This window comes from Biomphalaria glabrata, chromosome 1 (assembly GCF_947242115.1).
Source record: "Biomphalaria glabrata chromosome 1, xgBioGlab47.1, whole genome shotgun sequence".
Taxonomy (NCBI): Eukaryota; Metazoa; Mollusca; class Gastropoda; family Planorbidae; genus Biomphalaria; species Biomphalaria glabrata.
Window position 1 is genome coordinate 62873088 of NC_074711.1, and position 17377 is coordinate 62890464.

The 17377-nt window shown below is 34.6% G+C and overlaps 1 protein-coding gene across 2 annotated transcripts in view; it reads right to left on the reverse strand.

Annotated features, from left to right (window-relative positions):
* LOC106060384 (ferric-chelate reductase 1-like) overlaps positions 1 to 13972 on the reverse strand; it is a 39125-nt gene extending 25153 nt beyond the window's left edge. The window contains exon 1 of one of the 2 annotated variants that reach the window (XM_056006740.1): positions 13700 to 13972. The gene's annotated coding sequence lies outside the window, so the exon portion shown is untranslated. The remainder of the gene's footprint in view (positions 1 to 13699) is intronic. The other variant, XM_056006734.1, reaches the window with a different exon arrangement.
* Between the last annotated feature and the right edge of the window lie 3405 nt (positions 13973 to 17377).

Consider the following 17377-nt stretch of genomic DNA (forward strand, 5'->3'; position numbering starts at 1 on the left):
ATTGAAAATCAATTTTTAGACTTATTTTACAGTACCTTTCTTGCCGAAACATAATAAAAGCTGTTTAATCGGTAAATAATGTCCGGATTTTGTTTTGAAAAAGAATCGACCTACATTACCTTAACTGTCTTACAAATCGTCGCCAAAAGTGATCCGAATTTTTATGAAAAATCTAATAACGCTAATAAATGTTTGAAATCCCTCTTCTAATAAATAAAACAAAAAATTTTCTCATTTACGAAAATTGGTTGTTCCGGATTTTTTATGAAAAATAGTTTAACTCTATTTATGTAAAATTGCACTTCTCTCATACGCTACATTTAACTTTCTTGCAAAAACGTTAGAAAATCTAATTATTGTTAATATTATGCTCCGATTTTTAAGGAAAACAACTTCCTAACACCAAAGTATGGTTTGAAAAAAATCTCCATAAGGCTATGGTACATCTAATTTTCATAACAGACAATCCCACAAATTTAATTAACGGCATTTGATTAATTTGGAATTCTTATTTTCTCTCACTATAAATATATAAACATCCGGAACAATCTATTATAGAAACTTAAAACTAATGCGATGTTTCGGAAGGGAAATTAAATTTTAATCAGATCTCCAATAGCTTTTAGTCTTTTTTTTTCTCGCTATTAACATAACGGACAGACAGAAGACTGACAGACAAACCCAAAAAAAAAGCGTCTTTAATCCTTTTAAATATATATATATATATATATATATATATATATATATATATATATATATATATATATATATATATATATATATATATATATATATATATATATATATATATATATATATATATATATCATGGGCGTAGCCAGGATTTTTTTTCGGGGAGGGTTTTGGGGGGGGGGTATATAAATATATATGTGTGTGTGTGTGTGTGTACATAATTAATCTTTATTACATTCTGACCATTTCGGAAGACGTTTATTGTTTATTGTAGACTCCCCGCCCTTGCTAGCAAGAGGGGTCAGGGGGAGTTCGCAGCGCTCCCCCAGCGCGGGGCGAAGCCCCGCCGCCGAGCACTATTTCTGGTATTGAAAGCCAACAAAATGCATATTCTGAGGTATCTACAGTGCATTATCTTGCTATTAAAAAGTTTTATTTCAAAAACCTAATGTGCTATTCTTACTGACTTAAACCCTCTCGCGCCGTTCGGCGCATTTTCCGGCAAGCTGTTTCCGCAACTCTTATTTTGCGTAATTCATTTTGTCGGAAAACATGTCCCGCAAAACCTCATGCGACGCTCTGTCACAACCTTACTAAGGATTCGACTCCCAGTTCGGCATATGATTTCTTTGATTTAGACCCGATCTCTATGACTGACTCCTAAAATCTGTCTTAGCCATCTTTTTTGAGACACATTTAATGATTTTCAATTTCGGCAGAAGACTATTCACACTTAATTAATGGAGCCCAAGCCACTGGTTGAAATTTGTAACCTTTCTTGACTACGCTCTTGGAATTACATGCATGTATTTCGCTTTAGATTTTATATCGAAAAGGAAAGTTTTTTCGTCAAATCATCTGTTGAGGGGTTTTAAACTAAAAAATCTCTGAGTATTTGTTTTGTTTTGTTTTTAATTCAAAACCCCATTTAGCTACGATCATAGAATTTGGTGACTGTAGTTTGCTTTAAAATAATATTGAAGAGAGAGGTTTTCAACTCTAAACGCTCTGTAGGGGAATTTTAAACTCAAAACCATCTGGAGGGGTTTAAAACTTTAAAGAAAAAGCAATATGGAGGAGGGGGATTTAAACTCAAAACCCCTTTGGCTACGCTCATAGATTTTATAGTGTGTAATTTGCTTTTTTTTTATTTTTACATTGAAGAGGTACTTTTTAGCTTCAAACCCCAACTGGAAGGGGGAGATGGGTTAAACTCAAAACCCCTTTGGCTACGCTCATAGAATTTTGAGTGTGTAATTTGCTTTTTTTATATTGAAGATGGGGTTATTGTAAATTTTGGATGGGGTTTTAAAATAAAAATCATCCTCAACTGTGCTGTTGGAATTTGGGGATTGTTGTTTGCATTTTTTTTGTTTTGTTTTATAGAAGAAGGGATTTAACTGCAAAAACCTCTGGTAGGGGGTTTAAAATTCAAAATCCCCTGTAGGGGGTTTTAAACTCAAAGCCCCCTGGTAGAGGGATTTGTATCTCAAAACCCCCTGATAGGGGTTTTTAAAATCTCAAAACCCCCTGGTAGGGGGATTTAAACTCAAAACCCCCTGGTAGAGGGTTTTTAACTCAAAACTGCCTCGGCTGTGCTGTGGTAAGTGATGATTTAGTATTAAAATATCACCTAAAATAAACAAAATGAAAGCAAAAATCAGTCACTTAATTCCGTCCCCCCTCTGCGGGGGGGGGGGGATTTCATTTCGGGGGGGGTTTGAACCCCAAGAACCCCCCCCTGGCTACGCCCATGATATATATATATATATATATATATATATATATATATATATATATATATATATATATATATATATAAAGTCTAACTAGCCCATCAAATGAAATGCTAAAAGAACAAACTCGGTGCACCAATGTCTATGATCCCTCGAGAAGCTGCTCGTAAAGATGAAATTTTTTTAGTCTAACTAGGACGTGTGACGTAATGGAATTTTTTACCTTTGACGTCATATGGAGTTAATTCTTCAAATGAGATGCTAAAAGATCTCACTCGGCACACCAATGTCTATGAACACTCGACAAGCTGCTCGTATAGATGACATTTTTTAGTTTAACTAGGACGTGTGACGTAGTGGATTTTTTTCCTTTGACGTCATATGGAATAAATTCTTTAAATGCTAAAACAACTCGGTATAGTAATGTTTATTAAACCTCGTAATGTTACTCGCATTTTAAAAAGACATAATAGCTAGATTTAGATCTAATCTAGATTTTTTACACTAGATCTAGATTTTGTTTTATATTAGAGCTAGATTTTTTACACTAGATCTAGATTTTTTTTCTTATACTAGAGCTAGATTTTTAAAACTAGATTTAGATTTTAAGTTCTAATTAAAATCATTATAGAATCTAGATTTAAAATTTCTTGGTCTAGTTTGGAATGTTTGTTGTTTTACATGTTTCGGATGTTCCTTCAGAGTTGTAGTCCAAACCTCCCGTAGAACGACGGGGGATGGGAGCGGGCAGGGTTTGAACCTGGGACCATAGATGAATCCAAACGACAGTCCAGCGCGCAAACCGCACTACCAGACAGCCATGATTTAGACTAGATCAAGATCTATAATTTTAATTTCTAGGCTTAAAGTGTAGATTTTTATTTCTAAAGTCTAGATTGTCAATATGTCAATATTGCAATGTTATAAAATACTAAAACTAATCTACTATTTTAATATTTCATATTGCAATTAGTCTATTAATTGATTATCTAGTGTTTTTTATATAAATCTTATCTAAATTACATTTACATTATCCCAAATATATATTTTAGATCTATATCTAGTAGATATAGATATTGAGAGTGCTAAATTAGTAGTTTAATTTAGATAGACTTACATCCTCATTCTAGTTCCATTTAGGCCTAAATGAAAATGCTCAATACCAAAAGATTATCTAAAATCGCTCTTCTGACATATTGTACGTATCCGGTAGTTGTCATTCCGTAATGTGTAGGTATATTATCAATAGTAGGCTATTAGTTTGTAACCAGTTTGTCATTAGATTAAGAGCAATGCCTAGTCGTGCGGTTAGCACGCAGGACTGATTATCTCTACTGTCTCGGTTTCATACCCTGCTCGATGCCATCCTCAGTCGACCAGGGATACGTCTCCCACGGAGGCCGCCTCTGAGTTTGTGTGGCAACACACAAGGCTACACACCTTAATCTTGTTATTCGCGATTTCGATCCAATATGATTTTTTTCAGCTAACGTATCAAAAAGTACAAGATTAAACTTCCTTCCATGCTAAATATCTCCTTGGCGGGAAAGGTGTAGCAGACATCAAATAAAATAAACCTTTTTTATAATACCTCTATTCAAGTCAGAACTTCATAATTACTTTCTGATGCAATGCCCTCTAGTCTAATTGATAGAACCGTTCGTTTAAGAAGCTGTCGGTGTCAAAGTCACGAGTTCGATACCCGTTTTCAGCTAATATTTTTTAAAATATTATTATTTTTTAAACCTTTTATTAAATTTAAGATGTATAATAGAGGTATATTGTCTTTTTTTTAAAATGTATTTTAGAAAAATGTTTTTCTTGTTTCTAATAAGAAGTAGGCACGCATTAGAGAGCTATTGAAATATTTTGGTAGAGAGCTAAAAAAAACAAACCCTAAAGAAAACCCAGACATTGTGTGTCAGACTATTTTCTAAGGCATAAAGTGGGGGAGGGTGAGTTAGCTAGTAATCGAGCTCACAGGCAAGAAGTAAATGGCAGAAGTAACGTTATAAAGCGGGTCGTACAAGTTAACTGTAACAGATGCTACAAATGCACGTTTCTAAAGGGTGGGGGGTATAGAAAAGGGATATAGATTCACAGGGCAGAAGTGAGAGATTTTTGGAGGGCGTTTTAAAGCGGGCCGTTTTTATGAAATGTAGGACTAACATATAGTAGAAAAAATTACACTGTCCAAAAGGAGGATTATTTAAATGAGTTCAATTTTATTAAAAGTGCAAAATAAAAAAATAAAGAAATAACGAAATAAAATAGGGTAGGGTCAAAATATTATGCAAGCATTACGATTTGCAAGATAAAAAAAGGGCCTAGTACCAAAAATATAGAACTTAACAAATACTTCGAAAAAGAACTGAAAAGTATAAGAATAGTGTCAATAAGATTATTTATTAAGGCTGAGAGTTGGGAGAGCGGGAGAGAAGTGATAGTGTGAGATGTCTTGTAGGCAAATATTACATTTAACTTTAAAAAAACAAAAGAACAGAGAAAACTAAAAGAACAGAGAAAACAAAAGAACAGAGAAAACAAAAGAACAGAGAAAACAAAAGAACAGAGAAAACAAAAGAACAGAGAAAACAAAAGAACAGAGAAAACAAAAGAACAGAGAAAACAAAAGAACAGAGAAAACAAAAGAACAGAGAAAACAAAAGAACAGAGAAAACAAAAGAACAGAGAAAACAAAAGAACAGAGAAAACAAAAGAACAGAGAAAACAAAAGAACAGAGAAAACAAAAGAAGAGAGAAAACAAAAGAACAAAGAAAACAAAAGAACAGAGAAAACAAAAGAACAGAGAAAACAAAAGAACAGAGAAAACAAAAGAACAAAGAAAACAAAAGAAAAGAAAACAAAAGAACAGAGAAAACAAAAGAACAAAGAAAACAAAAGAACAGAGAAAACAAAAGAACAGAGAAAACAAAAGAACAGAGAAAACAAAAGAACAGAGAAAACAAAAGAACAGAGAAAACAAAAGAACAGAGAAAACAAAAGAACAGAGAAAACTAAAGAACAGAGAAAACAAAAGAACAGAGAAAACAAAAGAACAGAGAAAACAAAAGAACAAAGAAAACAAAAGAACAGAGAAAACAAAAGAACAGAGAAAACAAAAGAACAGAGAAAACAAAAGAACAAAGAAAACAAAAGAACAGAGAAAAAAAAACAGAGAAAACAAAAGAACAAAGAAAACAAAAGAACAAAGAAAACAAAAGAACAGAGAAAACAAAAGAACAGAGAAAACAAAAGAACAAAGAAAACAAAAGAACAGAGAAAACAAAAGAACAGAGAAAACAAAAGAACAGAGAAAACAAAAGAACAGAGAAAACAAAAGAACAAAGAAAACAAAAGAACAGAGAAAACAAAAGAACAGAGAAAACAAAAGAACAGAGAAAACAAAAGAACAAAGAAAACAAAAGAACAGAGAAAACAAAAGAACAGAGAAAACAAAAGAACAGAGAAAACAAAAGAACAAAGAAAACAAAAGAACAGAGAAAAAAAAACAGAGAAAACAAAAGAACAGAGAAAACAAAAGAACAGAGAAAACAAAAGAACAGAGAAAACAAAAGAACAGAGAAAACAAAAGAACAAAGAAAACAAAAGAACAGAGAAAACAAAAGAACAAAGAAAACAAAAGAACAGAGAAAACAAAAGAACAAAGAAAACAAAAGAACAGAGAAAACAAAAGAACAGAGAAAACAAAAGAACAGAGAAAACAAAAGAACAAAGAAAACAAAAGAACAGAGAAAACAAAAGAACAGAGAAAACAAAAGAACAGAGAAAACAAAAGAACAGAGAAAACAAAAGAACAAAGAAAACAAAAGAACAGAGAAAACAAAAGAACAGAGAAAACAAAAGAACAGAGAAAACAAAAGAACAGAGAAAACAAAAGAACAGAGAAAACAAAAGAACAGAGAAAACAAAAGAACAAAGAAAACAAAAGAACAGAGAAAACAAAAGAACAGAGAAAACAAAAGAACAAAGAAAACAAAAGAACAGAGAAAACAAAAGAACAGAGAAAACAAAAGAACAGAGAAAACAAAAGAACAGAGAAAACAAAAGAAAGATACACAATACCAGAGAACAAGAAGTAAAGCTAAAGTTAAAAACAAGCAAAATATTTTATTAATCTTTTATTTCTAAAACAAATCTTATCTAAGGGAAAAAACCGCAGAAATCACTGCCATATATCTCAATACTACAGGAATAAGCTCCTTATTAAACAAAATGTATTCCTATTAAATGATTAACTAACTGGGTTTTTTTTTATTGAATCTTTTATTGTCATCGTCTATAAGTAATTATGCACTATTTCAACTTGATCCGAGAATGGAAAGTGAGAGAAAAATGGGTATAAAATGTTAAAAGGGGAATAACTCCCTATTTGCAGTTACATTTCTCATTAAGTAGCATTTATTTCCCTATTTCGATACATAAGAAATATAATTAATTACCAATAATTAATTACGTAAGTAGTTAATTTTGTCATTGATTAATTTTTTTTTTAGGTACAACAAATAATTGAATAAAGTTTCAAGTTTATCCGAGAATGGGTGTGAAAGAAATAACGTGAAAAATAATTGTACCAGACAGGCAAACAGACAGTCAGACAGAGTGATTTGATAAAAACTTTCAATGCAAGTTCAACGAACTAGACCAGTGGTTCCCAAACTTTTTTCTCTCGTAGACCCCTTGCCTTGTTTTCTGGTTTTCGGTAGACCCCCTGTTTAACTTGCAAATTTTTTTTCAAATTCATCAACATTGTTTTACAACTAATTTCTATCTGTAGTAAGTTGAAAAGTGAAAAAGTAATTTAAAGCTACATATTCAATTATAGAGATCTATCTTTTTTTTGTATTGATAAAATTCAAATTGAAACCAATTAAAATAAAAATTAATATGTACTGCTGGAATCACCAAACAAACTGGAAATGTCTTTTTGCAGGCTTATCATCCGTTGCTACAGATGTTATGTTTCAAATAGGAATTTGTTGTTCTATGAAGTAGTGCTTCAAACATTAAATTAATTAATTAATAAAGTTTTCGCAAAGAGCAGTTTCTGGCGTATTTCTTGATCTTTCAAGATATATATTGAGTCCGCAAACATGTTATCACTAACAGGAGAAGGGGCAAAGCCAGTAAGCGTCAAGCATGAAGGGCGCATTAGCCTTGGCTGGCTACCCACCTAGCCGAAGTAAAACTGAATTCAAAACTCTCCTGCCTTGCAACTATATTCAAACATGGGAAAGGTTTTGTGGGTCAATCCTGAATAAAAATAAGGAGACGGCGACCCTAATGCAGTTTGCAACACACATCACTACACCCTGTCATGGCCTATGACACCGCAGATCCCAAACTGTATATATGTCGTTTGCAAATAATAATAAGCTTTTAATATTTTATAACTCATGCCACCGACGTGTCCTTGAACTGTAGTGTTGCTTAAAGCAATTCTTTTAATAATATCAGATGTAGGTTTGTGTAAAACAGTGTTTACTACTACAACGGCTGGTAAAATCAATGTTTTACCTTTAATGTTTTACGTGTTTTGTCATAACAAAGTGAAGTTTCCCTTTCAGACCTTGTGATGGTGTTAAGATTATATGTTTCTGTGGCCAACGGTTAACGAGCATGGTGTCATGTGGGCAGCACAACGACCAACCGCCTTTACTTTTCCTAACATAAGTCAGGTACCCATTAGAGTTGGGTGGACCCAGGGGAGCCTTAAAAATCATGAAATTAAAAATTCACAGAGATTCGAATCCAGGAGCCCAGGTTCGGTAGTCAAGCGCCTATTTTGCTATAAGTAAACAGATAGTGTAAGACACCCACAAACCATCATCTTCTCTATATGATGTCGAAGAGATTTTGTGGGTCTATTCTGAACTTTATCTTTGAATTTGAATGTTCGAAAGTTTTTCTAATTTTTTTTTATCAGGGTGACATTGTCTCAGTTGATTCTCAAGCGTAATTAGTTTCATATCGTCATAAAAAGGCAATGGCATGTTTGATAAGGAAGGAATGAACAATTTTAAATAATCAACGCTATACAGTTTACATTTCTTTTTGCTAAACATTACTTACATGTAGACAAAATTAAGTTATTTAAATAATTATTGAAATTAAATACACAACAATTTTTCGTTTGAATAGCAGGATAAATATTTAAAGGATTAACTTATGCACACATTATATGTTAGTGTGAAGAATTAAATTAATATGTAAATATTAAAGTCACAACGTGGTTAAAATACTTAAATGAAATCTATTATCGTAGACCCCCGTGGACATCTCATAGACCCCCAATTTGTTTTTTCACTTTCGTAGACCCCTTGGAAGTCTTCGTAGACCCCTGGGGGTCTATATAGACCACTTTGGGAATCACTGAACTAGACAATCGATCGATGTACTTCGGGGAAAAAAAATGACAAAAACTCAAAAGCAGACCACGGTCTAAATAAAACATTGTGGAAACAAGGCAGGACAGCTTGGAGTCAACAAGTTTTGAACAAACGTGCCTAAGAAAAATCGAAAAAATCTTGGAATACAACGGCCACCCGCTCCATCAGAACTACGCCAGGTCGTCGCGAAGTGGGCGACTGCTGTCAATCAAAACAAGAACGGAGCGGTACAAAAACTCGTTCGTACCTCACTCTGTCAGACTCTATCACCGCCACTCATTGATCAGGGAACATGAAATGCACCAAGATGCCTGTGTGTAGTCGCTGAATGAACTCTTTATGTTGTCTGTTGTATTTATGTGTATTTTTCTGTTGTGTTGTCTTTATATGAGAAACGAGTCCTTGTAATCACAACAAAGTTCCGTAAGGATCAATAAAGCAGTCTTAGTCTTAGTCTTAGTCCACACGTTGATGAACAGAAAAACCGAAAGGTTTAAATCAGGGGTGGTCAACTTTTTGCTTCCGTGCGCCAATTTATTTGGTTTTTTTTATTCAAATGGGCCACTTCAATTTTTTTTAAAGTTTCAGTTTTTTAAAGTATGATAATATATACATATTTGGTTTGTTATACACATTTGTAAATAGTAGTGGAGAGCATTTAAGAAAAATGAAATTATCTTTACTTATTAAGTCTGTCATAGTTAAAACATTTTAGTTTGCATTTATAATTTTCATTTATTATTTTTGTATGACCTATAGACTAATTATAATTGATGAACACTTTTTTCCTAATTTTATTCAAAACACTACCTCTTAGTGTATAAAACACAAAATCTCGCTAGGGAATCTCATATTCTTTTAAGCAAGATTATAGTTCCAGTAACTCTACCAGTCACTTGCAATTTAGTTTACTTTAGTTTAATTTATTTGATTGACAATTTCCTAGACATGACTTTACGTCCTCAAATATGTCTGACCATCTGGCATTTTCCTAAAGTTACTTAAGGCCAATAAGTTCTTCAAAAATGTTGAAATTATCTTTTTTTTCTAATAACAAAAAGCTTAGATAGGTAACATAAAAAACGTCCAAAGCTAACTAAGAAAGAGCATACATATTCACAATGAAATTGCAATGCTAACAATTACCCATAGAAAAGATACCAACAACAGAGCTATACGACCCTAGAGTGGAAACCCCAGTGCACAAGACATAGAGGAAGACCAAAAAGAACGTGGCAACGCAGTGTACTAGTTGAAGCTGAGAGGACAGGAAAGAGCTGGGAAGCCATTAAACAACTAGCAAGAGACCTTGGAAAGTGACATGTTTTTACTGAGGCCCTATGTTCCATGGTCTGATTACTTATAATAATATTGCGGTCAATTAGGCCATGGTAATAGTTAGTAAATTAAATTCCCGTGGATCCTTTTTTTTTTTTTTTTTAGAAATCGGTTATTATCCTTTTTTTTCTCAGGGTGATATGCGCCAAAGGTGGCGCATGCGCCTTAGGTTGGCCACCACTGGTCTAAATGAATTAATGTGGAAACAGGGTATGATAGCTTGGAGTTCACAGAAAGGTTTGAATGAAATAAGATATACACCCAATGTTGAATGTACGCCCAATGTTGAATGTACACCCAATGTTGAATGTACGCCCAATGTTGAACGACTAAAGTGACGAAACCCTTGCCAAGCGGTAAAAATTTCAAATCTTTTTTTTTAATGTCAAACTTTTTTAAAACTTTAAATACGTACTAACCCCCCTCTCCCTCTCTTTTTCTATGTGTGTATGAATGGGCGTAGCCAGGATTTGTTTTCGGGGGGGGGGGGGGGAGCGGGGGGAATCCCCCCAACGCCCCCCCCCGGCGGGAAAAAAATATATGTGTGTGTGTGTACATAATTAATCTTTATTACATTCTGACCCTTTCGGAAGACGTTTATTGTTTATTGTAGACTCCCCGCCCTTGCCAGTGAAGGGGTCTGGGGGAGCTAGCAGCGCTCCCCCAGCGCGGGGCGAAGCACTATTTTTGGTATTGAAAGCCAACAAAATGCATATTCTGAGGTATCTACAGTGCATTATCTTGCTATTAAAAAGTTTTATTTCAAAAACCTAATGTGCTATTCTTACTGACTTAGACCCTCTCGCGCCGTTCGGCGCATTTTCCGGCAAGCTGTTTCCGCAACTCTTATTTTGCGTAATTCATTTTGTCGGAGAACATGTCCCGCCAAACCTCATTTGACGCTCTGTCACAACCTTACTAAGGATTCGACTTTGATTTAGACCCGATCTGTATAACTGACTCCTAAAATCTGTCTTAGCCATCTTTGTTGAGCCACATTTAATGTTTTTCAATTTCGGCAGAAGACTATTCACACTTTCGGCCTATTAATGGAGCCCAAGCCACTGGTAGAAATTTGTAACCTTTCTTGACTACGCTCTTGGAATTACATGCCTGTATTTCGCTTTAGATTTTATATCGAAAAGGAAAGTTTTTTCGTCAAATCATCTGTTGAGGGGTTTTAAACTAAAAAATCTCTGGAGTTTTTTTTTGTTGTTTTTTTTATTCAAAACCCCATTTAGCTACGATCATAAAATTTGGTGACTGTAGTTTGCTTTAAAATAATATTGAAGAGAGAGGTTTTCAACTCTAAACGCTCTGTGGGGAATTTTAAACTCAAAACCATCTGGAGGGGTTTTAAACTTTAAAGAAAATGCCAACTCAAAACCCCTTTGGCTACGCTCATAGATTTTATAGTGTGTGATTTGCTTTTTTTTTATATTGAAGAGGTACTTTTTAGCTTCAAACCTCAACTGGAGGGGGGGGGGGGGTTAAACTAGAAAAAAAACCTTTGGCTACGCTGATAGAATTTTGAATGTGTAATTTGCTTTTTTTATATTGAAGAGGGGATATATCGTAAATTTAGGAGGGGGTTTTAAAATCAAAATCTTCCTTACCTGTGCTGTTGGAATTTGGGGATTGTTATTTGCATTTTTTTGTTTTGTTTTATAGAAGAGGGGGATTTAACTGCAAAAACCTCTGGTAGGGGGTTTAAAACTCAAAACCCGCTGTAGGGGGTTTTAAACTCAAAGCCCCTGGTAGGGGGTTTTAAACTCAAAACCCCCTGGTAGAGGGATTTGTATCTCAAAACCCCCTGATAGGGTTTTTTTTTTTAAATTTCAAAACCCCCTGGTAGGGGGTTTTAAACTCAAAACCCCCTCGGCTGTGCTGTGGTAAGTGATGATTTAGTATTAAAATCTCACCTAAAATAAACAAAATGAAAGCAAAAATCAGTCACTTAATTCCGTTGCCCCCCCCCCCCGCATGGGGGGGGGGATTTCATTTCGGTGGGGGGGGGGGGGTTGAACCCCAAGGAACCCCCCCCCCCTGGCTACGCCCATGTGTGTATGTGTGTGTATTTGTCGCTATATGTTTTTTTTTCAATAGTAAAGCTGTCTGTCGAGTTTTGTTAAATACTAAAGACAAAAAAATATCTGTCTGTTCAATTCCTGGTTTAATCTATATATATAATTCTCTTCATGACTCAACCGTTCCCGACACCACCAAAAAGTCATGGAAAAATCACTCTTTTATTTCTGCAAGTCGGACTAGAGTTACCCCACGTAGCTTAAGCGGCGAAAAAAAAGAGGGAGAACAAGTAGAATCAACCCGTCACTAAATAGCATGGCCGGACTTAACCATTATGGGGCCCTATGCAAAACGGACTTCGCGGGGTCCAGTTTGGGTAGGGATACGGATAATAAGTGAAAATTAAGAGTTTGTATTAGAAAATATATTCGTCTTTGCATTTTATTCATTCTTTACTACGTACAGAATTACTTTACGAGCCTTGCGTGTAACGAAGTCATACAGTATATCATAAAAATTCACAATTAGCAAGAATTACCAAATGTTTCAATCTATCTTTGAGAATAGTTGACCATAAGTAATTTTTCATTAGTTTGAGGCGCGTGAAGCTTCTTTCACCAGATTCCACAATTACAGGTATTGCATAATGAAATAATGCCTTTTTTATCGCGCGTATGATTGGCGTTTTCCATATTGAATGACATCCCAAAATGACCTATTAAATTGTCTATATATTTAAGGACATTTTATGAGTTTTCAAAAGATTTCAATAATTTCCGGAGATTTCCAGGACTTTTTTTTATATTTTGCAATTTCAGGAGATTCTAGGAGCTCCTGGTAAATTAGGAGGCCGATGGAAATCTGTTAAAAGTTATAAAATGGTTTAATTTAATAATTTACACGTAGAATAAGCTCGGGTCCTATGAAAGTGCGGGGCCCACTGCAGTCGCATAGGTTGCAGTGGCTTAAGGCCGACCCTGCAAAATAGCGACGTGGCTCGACTAGTCTATTCTATTAGTACAAAAAAAAGCATTATGGCAAAACATGTTTTTCTATTCTACTTGAAAAGTGAAATAACATGATGACATTGGACTTAAATTAGCATCAAGTTGTAGTTTTATTTCATTAGTTATAAAAATAACTTATGTAATTCGTTCGTCTTAACACCCCTCAAAAACATGTCCAAAGTTTTTTTTCTAACGGAATCGAACATTTGCTCACCATGATTTTCAAATCCCAACTTTTGATTGCCAAGACTACAGAATAGTTAATGGCTATTTGGTGGTTGTTGCGGTTTTGTGTGTTGTGTGCAAAATATGTAGTTATAATAATAATAAGGAAGTTTAAATATATAACAACTCTATAACAGACTAGAAAAAGGAAATTAATTTTAAAACCAAAGAATATGATAGCATTGGAAATTTTAAAACGTATATGCATATTCCTAACTCGTATTATAAGTTCCAGATTGAACACATTTAAAACATAAGTACCTTGTTCAGGTGTAGGACAGGCTCGGCACAGATAAATTCTCCAACAGAGATTATCTCTCAGTCGAAACCTCTATCAACCTGAGCAAGTGACGAACCTTTGACCTCACTATCCCGCAATTAAATCAATAGAATCAATTGTTTTCATCCAAAGAAATTCATTTCTCACATAAAATAACACTTTCTTCAAACTCCTGCATTGTATTTATTCAACGAAATTTAAACAATGTCAGATTCCTAAGAGTTTGATCCAACTTAATGAAGGAGCAGACGGCGGGAGAAAGTAGAGCCTGGTTCGAGATCAACGTCACTTTAACCAGTTTTTTTGTTGCTTTTTTTTGGCTCTGTTGCTAAGGTCGGTGCATTTTTTTTATTTACATATGTGAAAGATACCTGCATGAAATCCTAGGATAAAGACAGATTTCACAGTTTTTTTTTGTTTTTTTTTTATCTGTTAATTTCTGTTTTTGACTTTAGAAATACAGAAATAAAAATGTTTTACAATAAAATGGCGGATATATAATATAATATAATTTAATATAATATAATATAATAGTATGAAATATATAATTTAATATAATTTTTTAGGTACTCTTTCCTCTCCACTATCTTTTTCGTGTAGGATTTATTTGACTTGAGTTTTTAACTCCCATTAGGACATTAAATGCTGATCTGAGCTTTGCAATGAATGTGCCCATGAGCTATGCACTAAAGGGTCCTATAACGCTCTCAAGTTCTTTGTTGATCTTAGAACAGGTGAACAGCTCTCTGTAGCTTTTGATGTCTGTATTCCTACACATGACTTAGCAGATCCCTCAATGTTGGACACACAATTCGTTTTGTTTATTTCAATGTCCACAAACAGGGAAGTGCCTTTTTTTTTTTGCGGAGGTTAGAGGTTAGAGGTTATCACTCGACTAGAGTCTATCGCGTCTCTTTCGTGGTGAAAACTCCAGATTTGAGAAAAGGTGCGTCCTTTAGTCAGTCAGCACTAGTTGCCACTGCACAAATAGCTTAACTTTAGTTTGGGCCTGTTTCTTCTTTTTCTCTTTGAACTTTCTCTAACACTATGTTAGTGGGGGGGGGGGGGGTAAGAACTACGTTGGATTCAACACGTCCTCAAACTTTTTTTGAATATGATTATTTACGAGTTTTGTTATTTGTGCTTAAAAACATTATTTTATTCAAGTTTTTATCTAATGTCTAATTTTTTTTTTTTTACATTTTATTTATGATTTAATTTTTTTTAGTCTTTGTCGAAAGCACAGATAACAGTTTTTAGCTTTTGTGTACCGAGTTCACCTATGTAGAGCTTAGAATATAGGTCAACATCACATCAAGTAATAACCAACATCACATCAAGTAATAACCTCTGGTCACAGATCTTGTATATTCATACTGTTACTTACATTTACTTTTTGTAAATTTATTAACTATTGATTATCTATTCTAAAGTACATTGGATATTATTAACGATTATATGTAGAATATATACATCATGGGCGTAGCCAGGGGGGGTGGGATTCAGGGGGTGGTGGAAATTAGTGACTGATCTTTTCCTTTGATTTTGTTTATTATAGGTGGGATCTTAATACTAAACCATCACTTGCCCTAGCGCAGCCAAGCGGGTTTTGAGTTTTAAACTTCCTACAGGGGGGGGGAGGGGTTGCAGATAAATCCCCCTCTTCTAAAAAAAAAATGCAAAAGACAAATAGTTTAGCATAGCTAAGAAAGATTTTGATTTTTAATCCCCCTCCGATAAACGATTAACGATTAACGATAAACTCCATCTTCAATATAAGACTATCCATTCATCAGTCACCAGAGTCTATGTGCGTAGCCAAGAGAGGTTTTGTGTTTAAACCCCCCTACAGCGGAGTTTGCAGCTAAAAACCACCTCTTGTAAAAAAAGAAACTTAAACACTTAAATTTCTATGAGCCTAGCCAAAGGGCGCTATGAATTTACCCCCCCCCCTTTTTTTTCAGTTCTTTTTGAAGCCAAAAAACGTCTTCAATAAAAAAAAAAAGCAAATTAAACACTAAAATTTCTATGAGCGTAGCCAAGCCAAAGGGGGCTTTGAGTTTATACCCCTCTCCTCCAGAGGGATTTTTTTAAAGTTTAAAACCTCTCCAGATGGTTTTGAGTTTACAACTTGGCGCCACACTTTCATGGAGGTCCTCAGAGCAAGTGGGAAGAGGATTCAGACATTGCCAGTGACAGATTTTTGCGGAAGCAGCTTGCCGCCCAATGCGCCGAACGGCGAAGGAGGATCTAAGTAAGTAAAAATAGCAGATTAGGTTTTTGAAATACACCTTTTTATTAGCAGGATAATGCACTTTAGATACCTCAGAATATGCATTTTGTTTGCTTTCAATACCTAAATAGTGCTTGGCCACTGAACTCCGCCTGGAACCCCGCTGGGTCATCTCACAGCGCTCCCCCAGACCCAGTGGCGTAGCAGGGTATCCGTTGGCCCGGGTTTAAGAATATCTTGTTGGGCCCCCTCCTCCAAATAAAACGAATGTAGTGTGTGACAGAACAACTTAGTAATCTGAATGTATGGGTACATTCACCAAAAGACATTCCAATACTTTCTGCTGTATGTAACGTAACGCTGACTGCGATTACAATTTTATGGACGACAATAATAAGCAGAACAATTTTATCGAATGTTTCTAATTTTCCTCAAAGTGCTGCAGCTTCCAGGCGCTGTTTTTCTTTTGAAGAACACAAAGTAATTTGAGTAATCAACTTTAGAAAATCAAAATATATGAATCTTATTTTCTTAGGGCATTCCTTGATGACCACCTTGTAGGCAAAAGTATTTGAGTGTAATGTAAACTATTCCCTACCTATTGGATTTAAAACGTGCCCATCTTGAGATGCTTTGAGCAAAAAACACATAACAAGTCATAGAAATCTGTAACTTCTTTAACACAGCTGACGAAATCATTTAGGACCAAGTTTAAGCCGTGGTTAGCATAGTGAAAATGAAAGAGAACAATGGTGTTGATTGGACCTCGGTATTTTGTCCAGAACTGCATTGCCCAACAGGTTTATTATCTCGTTTTGAATTTGTGCGTTTTGTTTTCCTGTCAAATTTCAATATTCATAACAATTTCAAATAAAGCTTGGTCTAGGTTTTTGTATAAATATAATGGTGTTAACTTTCTTTAAGAACTATGAACCATATACTAAGCATTGGTCAGAGAAAGACACTATTCCTGATTAATTTGGACATCTCTCTATCTTCTAGAATATTCTAGATCTTTGTTATAAAGCTGCACCCCAATTTGGTTTCGCCATTCATTGTAACAGAACAAACATATTCAACTTTAACAAGACATATGAAACATAAGCACACAATGGTGTTTAGTTTGATTGCTAAATATTTAATGTTATTTTTTATATATATTTTCTTTTTTGGATTTCATCTTCTTTTTTTTTATTATTTTCTAAGGATAACTTAACATTTTTTTACACAATACAAAGACAACAAAAATAATGTGATGAAGACTTCCGAGTTTGGCCCCAACTAGTCAGGAGTCATGGGCCCAAGTGCAATGAACCCCTTTGCGTCATTGTTGCTAGTGTGGGCCCCTAATTGAACTCCTTCGCGCTATGGATGCCCAGACCCCCTTGCTGGCACTAACTCCAGGAAGAACCTATTCTAGGGTACA